The following is a 24,239-nucleotide window of genomic DNA, read 5'->3' on the forward strand; positions in this document are numbered from 1 at the left end:
ATTTTGATAAGAAAAATAAGCAGACTATAGCCAAGGTGAAAAAGACCCCAAATAAGGTTTTTCCTATGGTGATGCCGCCATGTGAAAATTATGCATTAAGTTATGAAAATATTGATAAATATTACTCATAGCATTTAATATTTGGGTATTTAATTTTTCAAAATTTGAAATTGATGAATTAGAAAGGTATGGTAATTGGACTACCATCAATAAATGAAGAAATATAAATATGTGAAGGGCGTATATATGGAAAACTACATAGATTGCCATTTTCAGAGTCATCTTGGAAAGCAAGAGCCCCATTGGAACTGGTCCATGCAAACATATGCAGACCGACTCAAACAAAAACTTTTAATTAAAGAAGATATTTTATTTTAATTGTTGATAATTACAATAGAATGATGTGAGCATATTTCTTAGCTAAAAAATCAAAAGCACTTTCAATTTTTATACAGTTTAAAGTTGATGTAGAAAAGAAAAGTGGTTTTCCATTAAAAGCCTTGAGACCAGATCGAGGAGGAGAATTTACATCAAAAGAATTTTGGATTTTTTTTAAAAAGATTGGAATCATAAGAGAGTTGACAACAGTCTATACTCCACAACAAAATGGAGTAGCAGAGAGAAGAAACAGAACAATGGTCGAAATGGCTCGGAGTATGTTGAAAGGTAAAAATCTTCCTAATGAATTTTGGGCTAATGCTGTTTATATTTTGGACAGGTCTCCTACAAAATCTCTCCAAAATAAAACACCTTTTGAGGCATGGTATAAGAGAAAACCAAAAGTAAATTATTTCAAAGTTTTTGGATTTATTGCTTATGGGAAAAGTAACTCTCAAGAAGAAGAAAATTTTGATGAAAAAGGTGAAAAATATATCTTTGTTGGATACAGTGAAGTTTCAAAAGCGTATCACCTTTACCATCCAAAAACAAATAAATTGGTAATTTCCAAAGCTGCTATCTTTGATGAGAAAAGTGCATGGGACTGGAATGAAAACTTTGGCCAAGAAACAAAAATTTTAGAAAATGATGATTCAAATAATAGTCCAGATCCAAGCCCTTCAAGTCCAAGTCAAGAAAGTACACGACAAGGAAGTCCAAGTTTAAGTTCTTCAGATTCAAAGAAGCCTCCCAGAAAAGTAAGGTCTCTTTTAGATATTTATGAATCATGTGATGTTGCTTTCTTTTCTAGTGAACCACAAAATTTTGAAGAAGTAATTAAAGAAAAAAATTGGTTAAATGTCATGAATGAAGAAATTTCTGCTATAAAGAAAAATAATACATGGGAATTAGTAGATCACAAAAAGGGAAAGAAATAATTAGTTTGAAATGGATTTACAAAACCAAATATAATGAAGATGGGTCCATTCAAAAGCATAAAGCTCGATTGGTGGCAAAAGGCTTTCAAACCAATCTAGAATAGATTTTAATGAAACTTTAGCCATTGTTTCCATAATGGAAACTATTCGAACTATTTTGGCCATAGCTGTCCAATTAAAAATTCTAGTTTTTTAGTTGGATATAAAATTTACTTTTTTTAATGGGGAACTTGAAGAAGAAGTTTATGTTAAACAAGCACTGGGCTTTATTGAAAAAGGAAATGAAGAAAAAGTTTATAAATTGAAAAAGGCATTATATGGATTAAAACAAGCTCCAAGAGTCAAGAATAGTAATATTGATAAATATTTGCGAAAAAATAGATTTGAAAGGAACCCAAGTGATCCTTCACTTTATGTGAAAAGGAAAGTGGAAATTCCTTCCTAATTGAATACCAGACAAAAAAAAGATGGAAGAGTTTAAGAAAGCCATGATGAAAGAATATGAAATGACTGATTTGAGAATTATGAAATATTTTCTTGGAATACAAGTAAAACAGTCAGATAGATAAATATTTATCTCTAAAAAAAAATATGTTGAAGATCTCTTGAAAAGATTCAGAATGTTAAATTGCAAGCCAGTGAGTACTCAAATGGCAGTGAATAAAAAATTGTCAAAATATGATGATGTAATAAAAGTTGATGAATCGATTTATCGAAGTTTGGTTGGATCTTTATTTATTTGACTGATACAAGGCCAGATATTATGCATGCAGTTAGTATTTGTTCTAGGTTCATGAATGAACCAAGTAAACTACATTTTGTAGCAGCAAAAAGGATTTTAAGATATATCCAGGGAATAAAGAAACACGGTATCAAATATATTCATGAAAATAATATTAATCTTATTGGATTTTCTGATAGTGATTGGGAAAGTTCTATTTATGATAAAAAAAGTACTTCCGGCTATATATTCTACTTAGGTATAAAAGTGATATCATGGTCATCAAGAAAGCAAAATATTGTGGCTCTATCGTCAGCAAAAGCCGTCAATCTCAGCAACAAGTGCAGCATGTAAGGCTGTTTGGCTCAGAAGAATTTTATCAGACTTGTAGCAAAAGTAGAATACCCTTACAACTATTTTTTGCGACAACATGTCAGCCATTGCAATGACAAGAAATCCAGTATTTCACAACCGATTGAAGCATATAGAAATATGACATCATTTCGTCAGGGAGCTAACTGAAAAAGGAGAAATCGAACCAAAATTCATCAACACAAATGACCAGCTTGCAGACATCTTCATGAAGACAATTTCAACTAAGAAGTTCTTCCAGTTCAGAGATTTAATGCGAGTGACAAATTAAAGAGGGATGTTAAAAAAATAATAATTTGTCTATGTCTCTCTCTAATCACCGCCTCTCTCTCTCCTTCTCCAACTCATCACCTTCACCGTCTCTATTCTCTCTCTCCATAACTATTCCACATCATTCCATCAATAATAGGAAGGCACACACAAATATTACCGTGTGTTGGTTACTTTGTGGTGAAGAAAAATGGACGGTGGAAGACCATCAAAAACTAAGTAGTATGGCAGTACAAAACCCTATAAAAAGGGGTGATATTTGACATATTTTAAAAATCTGAAAATGCATCCAAAAAGGGGTCTCTAGAGATATATGTAAAAGAAAGTTAAAAAGAAGGTTATGGTCCCTACAGACCATTATATTTGTTTGCTATCAAAATCATTTCCATTGTATCAATGAAATAGTGAAATATCCTTGAGTCAATTTCTTGTCATTGCAATGGCTGACATGTTGTCGCAGAAAATAGTTGTAGGGGTATCTGCTTTTGCTGCAAGTCTGATAAAATTCTTCTGATCCAAACAGCGTCACATGCTGCACTTGTTGCTGATCCATTGTTTTGTGATCAACAAGACAATAGTGGGCATCAAAAGGACCTATTTGTAAGAATGAACTTTAAATTTAAGGATGTTGTGTTTACAATGCATATGCCCAGTGAAAAAGCTTTTGCATTCATCTTGAGAGGCAAAAGAAGGACAAAGACAATAATTTGAGGATGCGAGATTATGTTTGCTCAAAAGGAAGCAAATATGATCCAAAGTATGAAGGAAAAATTCATCATCGACCAATAACAAGGGAAGGAAGCAAAGCAATATTAAGGGTACGTAGGATGAAAGGGGGAAAGTGGATTGTAACAAAATTTGTTGAGGAGCAATCTCACAAGTTTACATCACCATAAAAGGTACATCATTTGAGATGACATCAACGCATCCCAACAGCTACCATGAACTTGATTAAAGCGATGTCTTCAGTAAGGTTTGGTGTGCATACAATTATGCAAATTTTAACCGAACATGTAAATGAGGTAAATGCTCTAGCTTTCACTCATGTCGATGTCGAAAACCGTATCCATCGCACTCGTAGGAAGGCGAGTGTTAGAGGGAGAAATGGGGAGGCTCTTTTGGCCTACTTTTGTGAGCGTGTTGAGGCAAACCTATGGTTTTCTTTATAAAATACTGCTTGATGAAGTAGGCCAAGTTTGTAATGTGCTATGAATTGACTCGTGTTCAAGGATATCATATGAGCACTTTGGTGATGTAGTTATTTTTGTGACAACATATAAGACAAATGCATGCCACATGTCTTTTTCCCTTATTATTGGAGCAAACCACCATAGAAACAATATAATCTTTGTTTGTGCACTAATTAGGCATGAAACAACATAGTCATTTAGTTGGCTATTTGGCCATTAGCTAGAAGCTATGCAAGGTCGAGAACTGGGTTGCATCATTACTGATCAAGACGCATCCATGGCTGCTGCAATTAAATAAGTTCTTTCAAATGTATGGCATCAATTATGCAGATAACATATTTCACGAAAGTTTCAAGAAAAATTGGGTAATGTTAAGAGAAAGCACCCCGGGTTCTTACATGAGTTGCATAAAATTACTACTGATTATAATGAGACAATTAATTATTTTGATGATCATTGGTTTAGAATGCTTAAAAAATATGAACTTGGGGGAAATGAATGGTTGGACACAATATATGGATGTCGTTGTTGTTCTCAGTGGGTTGATGTGTATGTAAATGATACATTTCTTGCTGATGCATGGTCTAGTCAACGGAGCGAATCTATGAATAGTTTTATTAAACAATATGTAAATTCACATATTTCGAGATTTACGCAGCAATGGCAGAAAGCAATTTATCATCTATATGAGAAAGAAAATATGATGGACTTCAAGAGAACTGAAGGTATTCCAATGATGAGAAAGACATTTCCCTATGAAAAACAACCTGCTAAGTTGTACATCCATTGTGTATTTAAGAAGTTTATTGAGGAAATTCAAAAGATACCTCTCATGGTTGTAGAGTTTATAATAGTTGAAGAACCAATAACCACATATAGAGTGTATAAATATGATGTCAATCGACCACAATATAGAGTGGTATTCAATGAGAAATCACGACAACTTGTACATGTGTATGAACATGATGGTATTCTTTGTGCACGTGTCTTAAAGGTTTTCTATTATAATAATGTTATGCTCATCCCCGAGCACTACATCATCTCTTCTCCCTCCTTGATTACTAAATTCTCTTCTGCTTCCTCAACAAATGAGGCTTTTACATTATTGTTTCCTTATCTCATTTACCAAAAGTTGAGTCCAAATTTTCATTCATTGTCATTTTTAACAATCCATAACTAATGAACTCAATTGCTTAAAGTATGCAAGTGAGAGACTGAAAGCTCTCTCATCAGATAAGTTTTTCTTTCTTAATTGCATTTTCTCTACAACCATTATATTACAATATGAGGAAAGCATCTCTAACATATGCCAACATCCAAAGGAAAGAGGCAAGTGATGGTTTAGTAACACATATGCCAACTGGTCCATTGAATCACTTTGAAATAATCCTTTCATCAAAAGACTATAAATAGTTGGTTATGCATTGATCATTTCCGTTTCACATTTTTGTAAATGCAACACATGGTCAAGTCCCTTAGTTTCATACCATTTATGCTATTTGAGCAAGAAACGCCTTTTTTTTTTATCAAACTTCATAAAATAAATCTAAATACAGATCCTTTTTCATTCGAAAAATCTTACATCGTGGAATTGCTACAAAGTGCATATCCAACTACAAAGACTTCAAATTACAAATCTGTAAGAGGCCCATAACTAAGTACACGCTTCCCTTTCACCGTTGGTCGAAGATTTCATCTCAGTTCCTTGGGCATAGTAGGACCGTGTACCAGATACCGGTCTTCTCTTATCTTTCCTCTCATCTCATTGTCCTCCTTCGGCTTCACTCTCCTTTCCTCCATTTCGCTCCTCACAATCCTCTTTGCTTTCACTCTCCTCTCATGCGTTTACTGTGTTCTTTAAGAACAATTCACGGACTGCGACTACATAACGTTTGAAATCTCTTTCGTTTTCAAGTGCAGCTTCTATACAAGTGTGTTGCTGCAATTACAACAATATCTATTATCTATTAAGTGAGGGCAATACCCCCACTATTCTTACGCCACGTGTCTTTTTGTTTTCTATAATTTCTCTCTCTCTCTCTCTCTCTCTCTCTCTCTCTCTCTCTCCAACGTCATATTTCGCTCTCCCTCTCTTCTTTCCTTAATCTCTCCCCATAATCAAATCTCTCTCTTTTCTTAAATCTCTCCCCACATGTTTATTCTCTCCCATTCTCTCTCTCTCTCTCTACCTCTTTCCTCAAATCTCTTCCCCAAAGTCAATTCTACCTCTTTCTTTAAATCTCTCCCCCTATATTTAACTCTCTCCTACTCTCTCTCTTTCTCTCTTTCCTAAAAAACAAATCTCTCTCTCTCACATCTCTCTATCTCACTAAACATCTCTCTCACGTGTCTCTATCTCTACTTAATATACATATTTCTAAAAAGTGATGATATGTACGAAGTTAGAAAGTTAGAGAGAGAGGAGTAGTATGTTAGAGAAAGATAGAAAGTTTCCTTTTTGGTTAAAAATTATTGAGAGAGATGATATGTAGAAGTTTGAAATTTAGAAAGAGAGGTGCTTGGTTTAAGGGAAGAAACAGAGAGAGAGAGAGAGAAAGTTAGAAATTAGGGAACAAAAAATTTAGAGAGAGGTGTGTGGTTTAAGGAGACAGAGAGAAGAGAGAGATAGAAAGTTAGAAAATTAGAGAACAACTTATAACAATCTCATCTAGGCATGAAGCTCTTGGACTTTTTGGCCTCTTCTTTGAGCTCTTAATGGATATAGTTTCTCAATCTAGAGGTATATGACGTTTATTTTCTTTTTAACTCTCTCTCACTATGTTATAGTTGTCTTAACTCTAACATTTAGCTTGGTAGTGATCTGGTGTCCTTTTTTTCCTTTTGTGCATGTGTCTACCTTTTTTTTCTAGGATTGAAGAAGTTTTTGCTTGATATATCAGACATCTTGTGCATAAACGAGGTAAAGTGTTCAAGAATTGATTGGTTCTCTTTGTTTCTATTTTATGTCTTTTATTTGGTTCTCATGTTTCTTATTCTTTTTGTTTTGAATTGGTTTTGTTAGTTGTGCATTTATGTTTCATTTGCAACTTCAAAAGTCTTTAAGAGGAACAAGTAAGTACTTGCATGCTTTCTTTCTTCTGTGCGAATATTTTTGCAGGTTAGAAACATGATATTTCTTATCCATTGATGTACAAGTTAAGGTTTTGATCATAGACGAAGGCTTTTCTTCCTTTTTCTTAATTTTAGATCACATGTATGTATACATTATGAAATTTGAAAAGTGATCTACTGTCATTAGGAGTTTTTGGAGAGTAAGAGGCCATGGCGAGAAAGCTAGCTTGCTACCTTTCTCTTTAGCACAGAAAAATAGAAAGCATGCAAGTACTTAAGGGGAAGAAGAATATTCATAATGTCATGTGTTGTCATACGAGGTATGATTTTTGTTAATGCTTAATAAATTAGAGTTTTGCAGTCGCCTTTGATTGTTTTATATGAATTTTAATTATTTTATACATTATTTTAATAGGGATTTTGAACATTTGATCTAGGAGTTTACTTTGATGTATTATATGGTTGGGCTTGAATAATTTGTGACATTAACCTTTTATTGGATAAAGGTGCGCACTATTTTTTTTCTTTTTTTTGGATGGCATGAATAATTGGGTAAATGTGGCTAATAATTGACAAAGAAATCAATTTTTATTTTTCGAATAATGCCTTTTTGAAAATGTTATTTCAAAATAAAAATTTATTCAATTATAACTAAATCAGATCATGTGTAACGTACATGCATACCACTAGTTTATATAATAACAAGATAAACGAGATTGGAAAAAATTGATTGAATATATAACAAAACTTAAACATGCAATGAAATACACAACTAAATCATTTATCAATGACCAGGAGCAGGTGGGGTTATTGACAACTTCAATAACATTGCGTTGTCGTTCCCTAATCTCCATAGTCAATGCATCCTTCCAATTTGTGGGACGCCAACCTTCTCCCTTCTATCCCACTTCAAAGGCTCAGCAGAAATCCCTTGGGCCTTCCCAAATTGTCGAAGCATGCAATCATACATGTAATACTCTCTATATTAAGACTTATTAGGAATGACAAGCATAGTGTGGCTTCCTTGTTGATTTGGTCTAATTTTCTATAGTCCTCCCTCGAGGCTCCTCATATGGTTCCCAAGTCACCTCAAAAAAAAGCAAAAAATCCACAGTAAGAACTTATATAAATACATGATTCCGATGAAAACTACAAAAATAAAATGATACCACTAACCAGTGAAAGTGTGAGGTATTCAAACACCCCATGCGTACTTCCCTACTTCATCGAAGTCATCAAACAACTGGAGGTAAATTGTAAGAGTTGTTCCTTTAGACGAGTCAACAAATATGCTTGTGCCAATCAAGTAAAGGAGATAGGCATGTGAGTATTGCCCCAAACCTTTTAGGTAATTGCCTTAACCTCTTCAACCAAGTATGGTTAATCCGCATCAATTTTTCCTTTGTGGGGCAATCACCTAGGTCCCCTTAATCAAATCCCTATAATTTTCAGGCTTGATACCAGTCATGGGCTCACCTATCGTAAGTATTGCAATATCCGACATACATCATATAAAGTTGACCCATCTCCCCAACATTCAGGCGGGCGGTATTTGTCTATGTACACCATCTCTTTGTGAAGTCCATCAACAACTTGCAATCGACTTTGAAGACCCCAATATCCATCAATGAGCCCAAGCGAGTCTTTTTTATCACCTCTACCTGTCGCCGATCAAGCTTCCATTTGATAAGGCTTGAGTACATTCATCAATATGAATTATCTTTTTCTTCTGAAATGAAATTGACTAGTATAATAAGTACTTATTGCAGACAATGTAAGAACATTCAAAAATAAAAATTTAATAGTATGATAAAAATATGAATTACAAAACAACAACTAAATTAATTAGATGATAATAAGAATATGTCCTACCTCTCCTTGATCCTCAGACGAGCAAGATTGGCCCTCTGGTCCTTCGGCACGGTCTAAGCCTTGCATTGCTATATTTGAGATTTATAAAGATGGCAAGAGATAATATCAAACTAGAATCATGAAAAGTTCAGGTACAATATCAAGATATAACAAAAACATCATTCCACAAATAATGATAGTAGGTCACTAGTAAATTTATTGAAATATACATATCTATTCCATTAATCAGAAAAGCAAAGAGAGAACGTCATCTATCTTGTAGCTAACATCAATTGAAAAATAGTGGTAATGAAGACGAGTAAAGCACGATTAAACCAAAATCCGATACGATGGAATTCTTAATTTGATATAATCCAAGAATATAAAACTATGTGAGATAAAATAAACATAAAATTTTACATATGAAAAATATAGAATTAAGTGAGATAAAAAAAAAAAAAATTCTATCTATCATATATATTACTAGTGTGGAAAAATAAGAGAGATCAAAGGCACACCGAGACCATGGTACAATATGTACGTGATTCGACGTATGCCTACATCAACGAAGGGTGAGAGAACTTTTTTTTTTTTTATTTTGATTACACAGGTAACACCCATATATAACAAAAAGGATACAACCAATTTTAGTAAAAAGATAAGAAGTAATCCCACATAATCTGGCACGGAGGTGTAATCTCAACAAAATAGAAAACTCCCTCCTGAATAATAGGAAGACAGTGTCAACCTTCCAACACTCCCCCTCAAGTTGGAGCGAAAATATCTATTGAGCCCAACTTGCATAGGATCTGATGAAATTGATTCTTTGCTAGAGCTTTAGTAAAAGTGTCTGCAAGTTGATTCTGACTTCTGATGAATGGAGTGCTAATAAGGTTTGCTTGAACCATTTCCTGGACAAAGTGACAATCAACCTCAATGTGTTTCGTTCGCTCATAGAAGACTGGATTTGATGCAATGTGAATAGCGGCTTGATTATCACAGTACATTTTCATTGGATGCCGAGTTTCAAGCCCCATATCTTGTAGAAGGTATTTGAGCCAAATCAGCTCACTTGTTGTTGATGCCATTGCCCTATACTATGCTTCAACACTTAATCGGAAAACAAACACTTTGTTTTTTGCTTTTGCATGTGACAAGATTTCCATCAACACTAGTACAATATCCCATAGTGGACCTCCTGCAGCTGGGACTTCCAGCCCAATCAGCATTCGAATATCCCTCGATATCAACATGCTCATTTGATTTCATTCATATTCATCTACCTGGTGCGGACTTAAGATACCTTAAAATCCTGTCAAGTACTTCCATGTGACATGTTTACGGGTTCTGCATATACTGACTGACAAGAACAACTGCAAACATGATATCAGGTCTTGTTATCGTTAGATATATGAGCTTCCCAACAAGTCTCTGATACTGTCCAATATTTTTCAAAGGTTTTCCATTAGAAGGGCCTAGTTTCTTACTGGTATCAATAGGAGAGTCAATTGGTTAACCCCCAATTTTCCTGTTGCCTTGAGCAAGTCAAGCGCATATTTCCTTTGTGAAATAAAAAGTCCCTTATTTGAGTAAGCAACTTCTATGTCGAGGAAATATTTCAATTTACCAAGGTCCTTAATATCAAATTTATTATGGAGATAAACCTTGAGTTTTTTTCCCTTCTTGATCATTTCCTGTGATGACTATGTCATCAACATAGATAAGAACAATAATGGTTCTTGTATTCGTTTTTCTCACTAACATAGATGAATCAGCATTATTTTTTTTAAAGCCTACATGAACCAGAGCCAGGCTTAATTTAGCATACCAAGCCCGAGGTGGCTGCTTCAACTAATACAATGCTTTTTTTGGTTTGCAGGCAATTCCTTTTTCATGTTCCCTGGGGTGACCAGGAAGAAAATTCATATAGACTTCTTCCTCGAGGTCTCCATGAATAAATGTGTTCTTAACATCCATTTGAGATAACCCCTACCCAAGGTTAATGGCCACAGATAATACGGTACGAACGGTATTCATTTTTGCAACTGATGCAAATGTCTCTTTGTAGTCTATGCCACAAGTTTGGGTCAAACCTTTGGCCATAAGTCTGGCTTTATATCGTTCAACTGACCCATCACTTTTAAATTTGGTTTTGAATACCCAGATACAACCAACAGGTCATTTTCCTACAAGTAACTTAACAATTTTCCAAGTGTGATTTTTGTCAAGAGCTCTAAGCTCCTCTTCCACGGCCTTCCTCCACGAAGGCTGGGATTGGGCCTCCAAAAAAGAACTTGGTTCAGGACTTTTAGAAATATCACTTAGAAAAGCAGCTTAATTTGCCGAACATGGTCATAATTTATTTGTTCTTGAATAAGGTGAGTGGTAGCATGATAAGTGAAAAAATATTTCAAATGGGAAGGAGGGCGAGAAACACGAGTAGATCTATGTGGAGAATACGTTGTCAAGTCATGAAAAACAATAAAACGAACTTCTGCTTGATTTTTGTATCGTTTCTCAAGATTTTCTATTTGAGAAGAGTCTCCAATAATCTTTGTTTCAAGGTGGACCCAATAACGGGTAATGGATAAGTAGTACACTCCCCCTGAGTGTTATTTTCAATAGTCTTTTTTAAAAAGGACTCTGTTTCAATAAAGGAAACATCCTTTGATACATACAACTTTCTTTTCTTTGGATCATAACACTTGTACCCTTTTTTAGATGAAGAATATCCAAAGAATACATATTTACTAGCACGCTTTTCAAGTTTGTCTCTATTTGGTTCATGAACATAACAAACACAACCAAAGACTTTTAGGTGTGAAATATCAATTGTTCTCCCTTTTAAAACTTCTGATAGAGATTTATTCTTCAGAATCCTACTTGGGGTTCGATTAATCAGATAACAGACTGTGAGAATAGCATTAGACCAAAATAATTTTGAAATGTTCATCTGAAACATCAGAGATCTAGTCACTTCAAGCAAATGTCTATTTTTCCTTTCAGCAATTCCATTTTGTTGGGGGGTTCCAACACACGAAGTTTGATGAATAATGCCCAGAGGAGTAAGAAAGTCTGAAAAATATTAATTAATTATTCAGTCCCATTATCAATTCAAAAAACCTTAATCTTGGAATTGAATTGATTTGTCATCAGATTGCAAAAATCTTTTAAATGTAGAAAACACTTCGCTCTTTGATTTCAAAAATATAGCCACGTAGCCCTAGATTTGTCTTCAATAAATGTAACAAAATATTTATAACCATTATAGGAGATTTCTAGGGCACCTTCCCACACATCAAAGTGAACCAAGTGAAATGACTCGTTAGATAAACTAGTAGAATTATGAAAAGGTACCGTAGATTGCTTGGAAAATTTTCACACATCACAATTACTCGAATCTAATGAAATTATTGGGAACAAGATTCGCAAAACATTAGCTGATGGATGTCCAATCCTTGAGTGCCATAAATTCCCATTATTTAAACCCCCCTTAGTCGCCAAGGCTTTATTCTTCTGGTTAATCAAGTATAGGCCATGTGATGCATGACCAATCATCTTCCCCCATGGCCCTGTCCTGAAACATCACAGAATAAGGAGAAAAAATGACATTACAGTTTAGATCATGAGTGATTTTGCTAACAGAAAGCAAATTTGATGAAAATGAAGGCAAGTAGTAAACATTAGGATAATACTCATAAAAAATAAGAGATGTTTTTCCAATTCAGTAACAGGAATCATAGCCCCATTGGCTATTGACATAGATCATCTATTTGTGACTTTCTTGAAGCTGGATAGACAGTCCAAGCTTCCAGTCATGTGGTCCTGGCACCTGAATCAACAACCCATATGGATGATGAAGATGACAGTAGAGCACATGAGTTTGTGAAGATAGTACATGCTTCCTGGGAGAGAATATTACCGGTAGAGGATTCCTGTGTGGAATAGGAGCCGCTCTTACCTAGCTGCTGAAGAAGTTGAGTAAGTTTTTCAAGGCTAATATGAGAATCGATAGATGCAGTTTGAGCTGTAGGATTTTTTATTTCTCTTGTTGGTCTGAGATGGGGATACAGACCCCAACACCTATCCTTGGTATGACCTTGGTTTCCACAATTTGCTCATCATAGAGAGGATCTTCCTCCAATTCCTCATCCTCAGCCTCTTCCACGATAATTAGACCCTCTTCCTGAGGTATTGAAAGGTTGTTTAAAAGTATCTCATTTGGTGTTTGTTAGGGTAGATTTTTCAGAATTTTCAGAAGCACCTTTAAATTCAGAAATCATAACTTTTCTTCTTGTGCCCTCTTGAGGAATAGTAGCACAAACATTCATAAAGAATGGGAGTTCTTTAGACATCAGGATTTGGCTTCTAACATTTTCATATTCAGAGTTCAAGCCTGCAAGAAAGATAAAAATTTTATCTTGCTCAATTCTTTTGTGAATTTCCTTCAAATTGGTTGTAGGAGGGGAATATGTTGCAAGTTCATCCCATATTCTTTTAAATGAAGCAAGGTATTTCGCAAAGGATCCTTCATCTTGCTTAATACAGGATATTTCTTGCTTTAATTAAAAAATTCGAGACAAATTATCTTGTTTTCTATATATTTCTTTTGTAAATGTCCAGAGATCCTGAGCATTTTCATCATCAGTGAAAATCTCTATTATATTAGGCTCTATGGAATTGAGTATCCAAGATATGACTTTCTTATCTTCAGAAATCCAATCCTCATAGTTGGAATCTTCCTTAGATCGAACATGTTTTGTTCCATCCACGTGATCTAACTTGGATCTCCCTTCCAAAGAGATAGATGCAGCCTTTGCCCAAGTTAGATAGTTATTTCCATTTAGAAGGGTGCTAGTGAGTTTGTCACTAGTACTATACTCTTTGTCATGAAAGACAGTTTTTGAATTATCTCCCATATTCAAAAAAACGAATAGCTCAACAAGCACTAAATCTTGGCAACACAAAAGGAGGACCAAAAAAAAAACAGCAGCCACAAATAAAGGAACACCAAAATAAAAAGGTAGAACCTAGCAGCACGGATCCGTAAGGGGGGTGGTAGAGGCACAAATGTTCAAAATAGCGGACCTGGAACCTTTAAAGAAAACCGTGACCGCAAAATAAGAGTCCAATGCACCACCACAAGTACGTGCCCAAAATAATAAGGGAAAATATCGTACCAAACGCTAATTCTCCATTTCATGTCACGGAAGACCCTCCTATTTTTCTTTCAAGCGACATAAATAAACCCTCAAATATTTCACCTAAACCCCTCATCCCTTTGTTTCCCCCGTTTGTTCACTTTTGGCAGTAAGAACTGACCCCAACAAACTATTTTATTTCATCTAAATCCAAAATTCTCAATTTTATTTCATCTAAATCCAAAATCCTTTTTAACCTTCCTTTTCCTATTTTCATTTTTACTACGGTGGTAATTTTCTCTTTTTCTCTCTCCTCTCTCTCCCCCTGCCTTCAAAAGCTCCATTGCTCTTACCGTTAGATACTCTCTCTTTGTCTCTCTCTGCCTTCGAAACCTCCATTCCTCCCATTTTTTGGTGCTGCTGTCATATCAATCTTTTGTTTCTGGTCTCTCTCTACCCTTTGGGTCATTATTCTCTCTTTCATTGTATCTCTCTCACTGTTATCTGTGTTCTTATTTTTCACTTTCTATCTCTTTGATCCCTATTAATTTTGATCTTTCCTCTTTTTCTCTGCATTTCTTATATGGTCTTCGTATTGAAATCAGGGTTTCTTAGTGCCTTGATGTATAGAGAGAGAGATTACCGTAGTGAACATGAAAACAAGGGAAAGGAGGGTTAAAAAGGATTTCGGATTGAGATGCAATAAAATAGTTTGTTGGGTTTAGTTTTTATTGCCAAAAGTGAATAAACGGGGGAAATAAGGGATGAGGGGGTTAGGTGAAATATTTGAGGGTTTATTTATGCCGCTTGAAAGTAAAATGGAAGGAGGGTCTACAATGAAATAAAATGGAGAATTAGGGTTCTGTACGATATTTTCCCAAATAATAATGCCAATGCAACACAACGAGCAAGATCTCTTGCCCAAAATACTTTAATAGCTTGGTTTTTGTATGAAAAGTTGTTGCGCGGTTTCAAAACTAGAGAGAGAAACTACCGGTAAGGTTGGCATTTCCCCATTCTTTTATCTATAAGATGCTCAAGTCCTCGTCTTGAACCTTTCTTATTCGTCTCTCTCTCTACCTCAGAGTGGTCAAGGGCAAGGGGCAATTTTTGTTAATAAGAAAATGGGGAAGTTCCTCTGTGGTTCATCCGCCATTGTTCAAAGCTCCTTTAGTTCAAATGTTGAAACCCTAACTGGCTTAAAAGACTAACAAAAGAGGAGCTTAGAGAAAGATGAAGATCCAAGAAGCTACGATCAAGTGAGAGAAAAGGCAATGCAGCATATAACGTGGGTTTGGAGCAGGAACATAGAAAGGTAAAGGATTGGAACTTGGCCAATTTTTATAAAGATAGCAAGAAGGCAAAGTTGAGAGATGGAGGGACAATCGGAGTCGGACAAAATTGAGATATTTTATTTAAAGAGAGAAAGTCAAGGGCCACAAGAGAGGGACATGGAAGAGAGAAACGAGATTGGGACCGGCGGATTTTATAGAGAGAGAGAGGCGAACTTGAGAGTTTCAGTGAGAGAGATTAGAGGGAGATCGAGAAAGAGAAATAAGAGAGAGGTCTTCGAGACGGAGAAAACAGATCAGATCAGAAAAACAGAGAAGGCTCACACAAGATCACGCACAGATAAAAAAAACAAAGAAGGCCCACTCAAGATCGCGCCATGTGGAAAAATATGAGAGATCAAAGGCACACGGAGACCATGGCATAATACGTACATGGTTCGGCAGATGCCTACATCCACGAAGGTTGAAAGACTTTTTTTTTCTTCTTCTTTTGATTACACAGGTAACACCCATATAAAACAAAGGATACAACCGATTTTAGTAGAAAGATAAGATGTAATCCCACACAATCTGGCACAAAGGTGTAAAAATAAAAAACTTCCTCCTGGATAATAGGAAGAAAGTGTCAACCTTCCAACACCTAGGTAGAGGCAATCAAATTCAAAAAAAATAAGGAATTATAAAATTGAAAAATAACATTTGGAGAACCCAAATAGAAATCAAGTTCCTTAATATTTGACCATGAGTAAAAAAAAATTTAACTTGAGTCCTATCATTATTACTTAAAGGACTCTGCAACCAATTCCCACCAATCTGATCACGCAGATATACGGCAGAAAATGTATGAGAAAGGGTGCAGTTTTGATGCAGGGAGAGAGTAAAACCAGAAAAATTGACAATAAAAAGAAGGAAGGTTAAGAGAAAAATACCCTCTCCCAAAGGTCTGCAAGGGAATCCACCCCCAAAACAATCTCTTTCAAGAGACCAATTTTTATTCATTTCATAGACTAATTTACAATAAAAGGAGATGTCCCTTTAAATAGAATAAAATATGATAATTAATAAAAAAGCTTTTCTCTACGCCTATCCCTATTTTCTCTCTCTCATATTCACGGGCTTCTAGATAGCCATGTTTTCCCTCTCATGTTTTACCCAAAAAAGACCTCCCAAGTTGGTTATTGTTGATAAAGATAAACTCTCTTTTAAATTTACCCTTATCCTAATTATATCTCTCAAACTAACCCAATCGATACAAGATAAACACAATATAAACTCCAAAGTCACCCTGCTAATTATCCCTAAACAAAAGAATAATTAAAATAATCCTAATAAATAACCCTAATAATTTCCCCTTATTACGTCATTGCCCTTTCTTTCCTTCTTGGGTTCTGCGACCCTTATTTGGCCCAGTCACGAAGGGGCATAGCTGCATCATTCCCCCGCAGTTAAAAGGAACTCGACTCCCATGAGTTGGCTTTAGTATATATGCAATATAAGTCTAGATCTACTCTTTTGAACTCTGGCTCAAAAATCTACGTACTATCAGAGTATGGCCTGCCCTTTAATTTGACTAGAAATTAGCGATAGGAACCCTTTCAAGTTTGAAAATTTTCAGTCTTCAAAACTTGCTCAATTACATCATCTTTCTTCCTTGGTAATTTCTTCATCATATCAACTACATCTTCTGCGACTTCCAGAGGGTCTCTATGAAAGTCAAATAAGTCAGCAATATTAAATATCGAGGGGATATCCAATGCCTTTGGTAATTCTACCTTATATGTATTGTTCCCATGTTGCTTCAAGATGTTGCAAGGACTCACTTTATTGGACTTGAGTTTATTGTAGGTTCCCAACATAAACCTTTCCTTTCGAAAATACACCATTACTAAGTCACCCTCCTTGAAAATCTTCTCTCTTCTTTGCTCATTTGAGGCTTTTTGATACTTTGCATTGCTCTCCTCAATTTTCTTTTTGATTTGGGCTTGCAAATCTCCAATATGCTCAGAAAAAGCATTAGCATCATCACCTATCTTACCTGGCATGGGTAATGGAACTAAGTCCAACACATGATTAAGCGTCCATCCATTAACAATCTCAAATGGTGATTTTGTTGTAGATCGATTTATTGAACTATTGTAAGCAAACTCAGCCTGAGGCAAAGCGAAGTCCCACTGAGATATGTTATCATCAACAATACTCCTTATGAGGTTACCAAGGTTCCTATTCACTACTTCAGTTTGCCCATCTGTTTGAGGATGATAGGCACTAGAAAATTGAAGTTTAGTTCCCATGCGCTTCCATAAAGTGCGCCAAAAATGACTTAAAAATTTCTTATCCCGATCAGATGTAATAGACTTAGGAACACCATGTAGCCTTACAATATCTTTGAAAAAGAGATTCGTGATATATGTAGCATCCATAGTTCTTCTACAAGGAATAAAATGTGTCATTTTGGAAAATCAATCAACAACAACAAAAATAGAGTCCATACCACTTATGGGGTACGTGGATGTCCAAGTATAAAATCCATAGAAATATCAACCCATGGAGCATCTGGAACAGAAAGAAGAGTATAAAGACTCGTATTTTGTGTGTGACCTTTAGATACTTGGCAAGTTCGAAATTAGGTTACAAATCGATCAACATCTCGTCATATACGTGGCCAAAAATATTTTTCTCCAACCATAGTCATAGTTTTGTCATTCCGAAAGTGTCCACCAAGCCCTCATCATGAAGCTCCATTATTATCTTCTCCCTTAGGGAGCAATCGAGTATACATAACCACACACCTTTAAATAAACAACCATCATGCACGAGATACTCACGCAAGGGTCTCGCCCATCAACACACCTTTCAAGGACCTTGCTGAAAATTGGATCAACTTTATATTGATCTTTTATTACTTCAAACCCCAACACTTCCATAGACAAAGTTCTAAGCAATACTACCCTTCTACTTAAAGCATTAGCTACCTTATTTTGGGTTCTAGCCTTGTGCTTTAATAAGAAGGAGTATTCTTGAAGGAAGGCCATCCTCTTAGCATGTCACGCGTTCAACATTTTTTGGGAACTCATATACCGGAGTGCTTCATCATCTGAGTATAGAACAAACTCTCTATGAATCAGGTAGTGCCTCAAGTAGCATAAGGCTTACACCACTACATAAAACTCGAGGTCATAACCGAATGCTTCTTACATGCATCATTCAATTTCTCACTAAAGAATGCCAATGGTCGTCCCATTTTACTTAGAAATGCCCCTATGCCAACATTTGATGCATCATCTTCAATCTCAAACACCTTAGAAAAATCTGGTGAGGCAAGTACTGCTGCTTGCAGCATCTTTTGTTTAATTAGTGTGAAGCTCTTTTCAACATCGGGATTCCATAAAAACTTTCCAGCCCTCAAACAATCAGTCACTGGTGCTATTAGAGTGCTGAAATTTTTGATAAATTGACAATAAAAGGTCGTTAAGCCATGAAAAGAACGCACCTCAATGAGTGACTTTGGCATCAGCCACTCAGCTATGGCTTTCACTTTTTATTGATCCACCTTAATTCCCTCAGATGCAACATACCCTAGAAAGACGACATTGTTTGTCATCATAAATGAGCATTTTTTAAAATTCGCAATAAGTGACTCTTTCTTTAGCACATCAAAAACTTGTTCCAAGTAGTTAAGATGATCATGTGGGTTAGTGCTAAAAACCACGATATCATCAAAATAAACCACAAAAAATTTACTAATAAAAGGATGAAGTACCTCAGTCATTAAGCGCATGAATGTACTTGGTGCATTAGAAAGGTCGAATGGCATCACAAGCCACTTATATAGTTTATCTCTAGTTTTGAATGCCATTTCCAATTCATCTCTAGGTCGAATCCGAATTTGATGGTACCCACTCCTTAAATCAATCTTTGAGAAAACTTTGGCTCCATTAAGCATATCTAACATATCATTGAGCCTAGGTATGGAAAATCGATACTTGATTGTGATTTTGTTGATTGCCCGACTGTCCACGCACATCCTCCATGACCCATCCTTTTTTGGAGTCAGTAATGCAGGGACAGCACATGTGACATGCTTTCTCGAAGCAATCCCTTCTTAAGCAACGCAACAACTTGTCTGTGCAACTCTTTATGTTCCATGGGGCTCACTCGATAATGGGCCAAATTTGGTAGGCTAAATCAAGGCACCAAGTCAATGTGATGCTGAAATTTCTCATTGGAGGAAGACCATCAGGTAATTTTTCAAGCATCAAATCTTTTTACTTATCAAGTAGAGGTTCAAGAGACCTAAGAATTGCAGTCAGTGTAGAATTTTTTTTTGCAACCAATACATAAATCACATCCATATCCTTGTTGTCCCCTTTTAATTTGTGAACATTAAACAACTTGGAACCCTCCTCTTTAGCGGATTTAGGTGTAGGAAGTTGCTTCATAAGGTAGAGTATTATAATATAATTATCCATAACAAAAGAATAAGTGTTTGGCCTAGTATTATGCACCATATCATGATCATAAAGTCATGGTCTACCAAGTAATATGTGGCACGCATCCATAGGTACTACATCACACCACATTTTATCTTTATAATTAGCACCAATGGAAAAAGAGATTGAACAACAAGTAAGAACTGGTACCTCACCTCCTTTCTTGAACCACTGGATGTGGTATGGGCATGGGTGCTTATGTTCCTTCAATTCAAGTCTAGTCACCATCTCTTTAGACACAATGTTTTTACTGCTCCCACCATCATTAGTATTGTGCATAACTTGCCTTCTGATGTGCAAATTGTTCGAAAAATATTATGTCGCAACCAATTCTCATCCTCGTTAGGTATTGGGGTTGATAACATAGTTCGCTGGACAACTAAGACTTCACCCTCTTCATCTCCATACAAATCCTCAACTTCACCTTTGAAAGGCCCAGTCCCTTCATATGACTGACTCGTCCCAATATCACCTTGGCCTTCATAGGTGTATCCTTCATCAACTTCTTCTTCATAATTTTCTTCAACCAAATTAACTTTGACAAGGGGTTGACGTGAGGGGCAATTGAATGTCATATATCAAGGCTGTTGGCACTTGAAACACACTATTTGTGTATTATCACAAACTGTTTTGTCACGCCCCAAGAATTTAGAATACTGATATTCCTGAGATGTGACAGTTAAAACATATATACATCTCTTTTTAGGACAAATTTACAATGGCGAATTCTTACAAAGTAACAAAAGAAAGTTTAGGCATAACTACAATATCTTCCAGAGTTGATCTTGACGAGCACTTAAAATGAAACCGCAGTTATCCTGAAAAAAATGTTTACCATAATTTGATGAGTTTGGCTACTCAGTAAGTGATCATCATAATCCTAAAAATAATCATGGTTGAAAGATATCAATATTTTCAAAAAGGAGATCTATTAACAGAAATGCATCAACAGTTTCACTTTCAAAAATGCACAAGTATAATTAGAATAATTGAAATGCGTATAACATTTTAATGTCAGTGCATAATTCAAAAGATTTCACAAAATACCCGACTGGTGTCCCAAGTAGGTCACATATATACCCCATCAGCGTCCTGATGGGTCCACTTAATCCCTATTGGCGTCCCAGATAGGTCTAATTAATCCCTGCAGGTCCACTTATACCTCACCGGTGTACTGGATGAGTCCACTTAATTCCTACCGGCGTACCAGATAGGTCCACTTATACCTCACCGGCGAACCGGATGAGTCCACTTGCATACTTAAAGTATTTCTAAATCTCTTTAAACATTCGAAAGCAGCAATATCATGTACTTAACCTATCATTGAAATTACTAATATGAATTTCACATAAACCATTAATAACAATCACTTTCAATAACATTTAAAAAAATAACCAGTCAAATATTTTGGGCTTAATTTTAGAAAGGTAGCAGTTTGTAAAGACATTTTAGCATAATTGCCAATCTATTATGTATAGAAAAACTCTTATAGAAATTCAAGAATACAGAATTATCATTATTTATGGGATGTCAATTTACAAATAAACATTTCACAGACAATGCTATAATCAAATGCAAAATATCAGTTTTCAAAAAATAAGCAAGTCATTTGCACATGAATTTTACGATGTCTAAATATTAAAAAATAGTAGAAAGAAATCTCACAATTTTATTAAAAGCAGAAATATCACATTTATTTCTAATAATTTTACAGTATCTAAAACTTTCTAACAATAGACAAGAAAAATAACTAAATTTATTTCTAAGAATTTACAGCATTTAAAATTTCTAACAGAGATAAAATATCAAGATTTTACTAAAAAGAATATCTTTCAAAATAATGAGGTCGCTTGCACATAAAATTTATCACGCCTAAAATTCATGATAATAAGCATAAGTAATTATTTCATTTCATTTTTTAAAAGAACGAATTATTTTTTCAAGATAATGAAGTCACTTACCTAAAATATTTGAGAGGGAGCTTCCGATAAAAATTCAGCTAGAGAGACGAGCTCACTGTGTTTGTAAGAGGGAGAGCGAGAAAGGAGTTGTTAGGCGACGTCTTACCTTTTGTCCTATTTAATTTCTTTAAAACACCTCCACCTCATACATGAGGTATAGCATTAATAGTAAACCTCTAATGCTTACAACCCACGTCCACTAAAGGACGTGGCAGAAGGTAAGAAAAGTGAAGGGTAAAAAGATATACAAGTAGTGATGGTCCCTAAGGACCATAATGCCTATATGCACCATCATACTATAAAGAGTTTCTTTTTTTTTTTTTTTGAAAGTTTAGGATTGTTACATTCTTCCCCCCTTAAAGAAATTTAGTCATCTAAATTTGTGTACCTGATTACTGAAAAAGATAGGGATATTTTTCTATGATATCGTCTTCTCATTCCCAAGTCGACTCCTCTCTTGAATGGTACTACTATAATATACGGACCAAAGGAATCTCCTTGTTGTGCAACACTTGTACCCTTTTATTCAATATCAAAATTGGCTGCTCAATGAAGGATAGGTCCTTCTTGATAGGTCAAGGTTCATATTTCAAGATATGGGATGGGTCGGGCTGATATTTTCGTAGTGATGATACATGGAAGACATTATGGACGTTTGCCAATTTGGGTGGTAAGGCAAGTCTATGAGCGACGACTCCGATTCTTTTCAGGATTTCAAATGGTTCGATGTAACGTGGGCTCAGCTTTCCTTTCTTGTTGAATCTCATAATGCCTTTTATTGGTGAGATCTTTAGGAAAACTCGATCACCTTCCTCAAATTCAAAATCGCTCCGTCAGTTATCGGTATAATTCTTTTGTCGACTATGAGTTATCTTGAGCCTTTCTCGAATTAATGTTATCTTATCTGTGGTTACCTGAACAATTTCTGACCCCAAAAGCTTTCTTTCACCAACCTTGTCCCAACATATGGGTGACCTGCATTTCTTTCCATACAGGGCTTCATATGGTGCCATCTGAATACTGGCTTGAAAGCTATTATTATAATCAAACTCAATCAGGGGTAAAAGGTCATCCCACCTTCCTGTAAAATCAATGACACAGGCCCTCAGCATATCTTCCAAGGTTTGGATGGTCCTCTCCGATTGTCCATCAGTTTGGGGGTGAAAGGCGGTGCTAAAGGTGAGTCTCGTCCCCATGCCCAAAATTTAGAAGTAAATCAAGTATCCCTGTCCGATACAATACTGACCGGAACTCCATGCAACCGTACTATTTCCTTAATGTACAATTGGGTCAATCGATCCAAAGTATACGTCGTGCGAATCGGTAGAAAATGGGCAGCTTTAGTCAGCCGATCCATAATGACCCAAATGCTAGCATGTCTTGAATTTGTTCTAGGCAAGCCAGAGACAAAATCCATAGAGATTTGCTCCCACTTCCACTCTGGCACGGGTAAAGGCTGCAACAACCCAGCAGGCCTTTGATGCTCAGCTTTTACTTGCTGGCATGTTAGGCACTTAGACACAAATAATGCTACCTCTTTTTCATATTATTCCACCAAAAGGTTTTCTTCAGGTCTTGATAGATTTTAATACTTTCGAGATGTATCGTATAACGAGAGTGATGTGCTTCTTCCAGTATAGCTTTCTTCACACTCTCATCATTCGGTACACAAACCCGACCTTTGAATCTTAGCAAATCCTCACGACATATAGAGAATTTGTCTCTCTTTCCCAGCTTCACATCTTCTACAATTATTATAAGCTGAGGGTCTTTCTTTTGTGCCGATCGAATTTGTTGGATTAATTAGGGTTCTACCTTAATGTTGGCAATCATACTTACCACACCATTAATGGACGGAGTCAGATGCCAATCCACTATTTCCTCTAACAATCTCATTTCTTTGATCATTAGATGAGCTAAGACTCCCGTAGATTTTCTACTCAGAGCGTTGGCCACAACGCTAGCTTTTCCTGAATGATAATGGATTGTACAATCATAATCTTTTAAAAAATCCATCCATCTTATCTGTCGCATATTTAAATCATTCTGAGAGAAGAGGTATTTCAAGCTTTTATGATCCGTGTATATTTCGAATTGCTCACCATATAAATAATGCCTCCACATTTTCAAAGCAAATACTATTGCAGCCAGCTCCAAGTCATGAATTGGATATTTTTTCTCATATTCTTTCAACTGTCTAGATGCATATGCCACTACTTTCCCATATTGCATTAATACACAGCCCAAGCCTTTATGTGAAGCATCACTATAAATCACAAATCCCCCACTCCCCTCAGGAATAGTTAAAATAGGTGCTAAAGTTAATCGAAATTTTAGTTCTTGAAAACTCTCCTCACATTCACTTGTCCACTCAAATTTGATATTTTTCTGTGTCAATCGAGTCAATGGGGTTGTGATTTGATAAAATCCTTCTACAAATTTTCTGTAATATCCTGCCGATCCCAAAAAGCTTCCAACTTCAGTCACATTACTTGGTTGTTTCCAATTAACAACGGCTTCAACCTTTGAAGGATCAACTGATAGATCTTCTTTTGATATGACA

At 35.7% G+C, this 24,239-nt stretch overlaps 1 long non-coding RNA gene across 1 annotated transcript; it reads right to left on the bottom strand.

Annotated features, from left to right (window-relative positions):
* Window positions 1-7,657: 7,657 nt before the first annotated feature.
* Window positions 7,658-9,368, bottom strand: LOC148782389 (uncharacterized). Its single transcript, XR_016053167.1, has 3 exons — window positions 8,814-9,368; window positions 8,118-8,670; window positions 7,658-8,029 (listed from the first exon to the last, which is right to left on the bottom strand). It is a non-coding gene; the product is annotated as an uncharacterized LOC148782389 (long non-coding RNA).
* Window positions 9,369-24,239: the final 14,871 nt, after the last annotated feature.

This window comes from Amborella trichopoda, chromosome 4 (genome assembly GCF_054954075.1).
Source record: "Amborella trichopoda isolate Santa Cruz 75 chromosome 4, AtrichopodaSantaCruz75HAP2 v2.0, whole genome shotgun sequence".
NCBI classification, from domain to species: Eukaryota; Viridiplantae; Streptophyta; class Magnoliopsida; order Amborellales; family Amborellaceae; genus Amborella; species Amborella trichopoda.